This window comes from Chinchilla lanigera, unplaced genomic scaffold (assembly GCF_000276665.1).
Source record: "Chinchilla lanigera isolate Chin_1 unplaced genomic scaffold, ChiLan1.0 scaffold00005, whole genome shotgun sequence".
NCBI lineage: Eukaryota > Metazoa > Chordata > Mammalia > Rodentia > Chinchillidae > Chinchilla > Chinchilla lanigera.
The window spans coordinates 20830512-20833411 of NW_004955406.1; positions in this window are offsets into that span (position 1 = coordinate 20830512).

The window sequence follows — 2900 nt, forward strand, 5'->3', positions numbered from 1 at the left end:
CACACATACAAGTGAGCTTCTGGCCACGAAATCTGTGTGAGAAGATACACAGCTAACTATGAAAATAGCCATGACCCTCTGGAGACTTGTCTGCTCCAGGTTCAGCTTACAAACGTGGACCAAAGCAGTTCTTGGTGTAGGTTAACCTGGAGAAGTGCCAAGCAACATCACAGCGGGTGCACTTCACCAGTCCTGAAGTCACACCAGGCCACTGCAGGGACCCCACTTGTGCAGAGCCACAACCTCAGGCTGGAGCACAGTGACCATTTACGACCCTCAGCCCCACTCCTCCTCAGGCAAGTCAACCTCTGAGGTCCATGCTGCAGAACGCAAGAAATGCTTCAGGAGAACAAGCTGCTATGTTTATCCCCAGGCTTTATGCTGAGGACAATGAGTCTGATGCAGAGAAATGATATAGGCTTATTAGTAAAAAAACAAAAAACAAAAAACAAAAAAACAAAAACAAAAAAAGCACTCTGGCTGAAAGAAGAGAAAAGGATTCAAAGAGGGAGCAACCTGAAGAGCAGGTAAGAGGTGGCCAGGATTAGGATAGTGACCATAGGACGGAAAGAAGTAGAATTGAGAAGGCATTTAGGATTTGGGTTTTGCTTGGTGTGTCACACAGATATATGAATTTCTAGTTTCCAGCAAGCCAGTTAGATGAGATAGTGTGTTTGTTTCCTACTGCTCCTGTAATAAATTGCACAATCCAGTGACATAAAAGAATACAAACTTATTCTCTTAAAGTTCTGGGGGTTAGAATCCAAATTCAGCTTCCCTGAGCTAAACTCACTGTGTTAGCAGTCTACAGTTCTGGAGTCTGAGAGGGTTTGTTTGTTGGTTTTTCACCTTCATTATCTCCCCTGGCTTGTCGTCACTTCCTTTATCTTCAAAGCACATCACTCCAGCCTCCCATCCCAGCATCATATTTCCTGCTCATCTGGCTCCTCCTTCATCCCTCACATGTGGAATATTGTGAGCACATTGGCAGTCCACTCAGATTATCCAGGACAGTCTCTCCACTTCCAAATCCTTAACCTCACCAGCAATCTTTTTTGCCATGTAAAGTGACATTATAGCTTCTGGACATTAGGATGAATATCTTGGTAGGTCACTTCACAACCATCTACAGAGGTCTTCAGTAGTTCCTTGAGCGAGCACAGGTCTGTGTTCCTGTAACCAGCAGGAGAAGGCATGGGGACTTGAGCAGAATCAGAGATGTTCCTTAGCATGCAAGCCTTCTAGCCTTCCTTACTCTCCAGGGCTCAAAACCCAACGGACCCTCTCTAGGGTAACTTTCACATGTACTTTAGTGGCCTGTATAGTTCTGTCACTCACATATTCAGCTTCTTCAGGATATTTCTCATGCAGTGAACTCAGGACCTAAAGAAAACAGACCAGAGCCTAGTTTTCTAATAAGAGCCTATGGAAGAAATCATAACCAATGGTCAAGATAAATTATAGAAACTTCATTTACATCACATAGTATTGATTTCTTCATTAAAACACATTAGTGTTCCCTTTCTGTGTTTAAAAGCAAGATCATGTTTACAATAAATTGATTCCTAAACATTTTTCATAAGTACATCTTAAGCATAAAGAAATATACCTCATATGTGTCTCAGGAGAGTAGCTGCTGAGGTACGAATAATGAAGCAATTCTACCTGAAGCACCACTTGTGGTAGGAGGTACCTGTGTTAGGAGTCTTTATTTTACTGTATTTCTGCCCCAGACCTATCAGATCACCTTTCTTATTCTCTACATATTTGGGAACAGTCTTTCCTGTTTCACTTCTTTTTTTTCTAACTCTGAGCCCTATAGTAAAAATTGAGGGCCAATCTTCATAGAGAGAAGCAAAGAGTAAATAGTAAATGTGAAGAGTTCTAGTCAAGTTTTAAATAATTTCTTACTTCTCAGGACCAATTCAAAATAAGTCCTCTTGTATAGCAATGAATGTTTCATGGGGGACTGAAAATACTCCCTCAGCAGGTACTAAGGGAAATGGGTGAGCTAGCAAGGGTTCCAGGCACTAGGCAAACACCGAGGCAGCTTATGGTGTGGCCCTGGTAGACTGTGCTGTGTTCTGTGGGGCAGAAGCACCTGCTGCTCTGATCTGAACTGTGAGGTGTTGACTTCAACTTGGGCAATAATCACAGTTCTGAGCCGCAATCACTCTGGGAAATGGAGGAACGAATGAAAGTTTTCAAGCAGCTTATTGGCCACCAGCATAAATTTTCTCAAGAAAGGGAGAGTTAAGGGAAGTATAGGAGAGGAAGAGGAAGGAGGAAAAAAAGAACAGTAAATACAACTTTACTTTTACCAAGTATTGCAATCTAGTTGCTTAGCATAGGAGAAGGGCTTTTTTAATTAGAAAAATAAGCAGGTGAGTCATACACTAATCAAGACCTATTTTTGCTCGAATTAGGTCAGTCTTCGTTAAATGCCTCTCTAGAAATAGGCGGAGGTCGAATCCCTCCAGGCGTTTTGCTCCGAAGGCAGCAGCGCTGACTCACGTGTGCTGATCTCACACACTCACTGCACAGATGGCTGGGAGCAGCTGATGAAGCTTTCCCGTCAACTCCCCCGAGCCTGAAGACCCTGGCGTGCAAAAGGACCACCAAGTGGGAAGTGGTGGTTTTTGAGCTTCTGCTAATGTCAGGGACACAAAAGCCACCTCTTCTTCTGCTGAACAGCGTGTGTCGGGGAGGCTCACTCTCACCTAGCTGTGAATGTGTGCCTGGAGTGGAGGAGCTGCTGGTGCCTTTGAGAAGTGATATGACCCGCTACAGCTGGGTTCTTGTGCAGTCTACTGGGACTGTCAAGGTTTTGAAACTGGAAGTCCTGCATTCTGGGAATTCCTCAGGCTGGGGCCAGCCACTGGTCATCTTAGGCCTCTTCT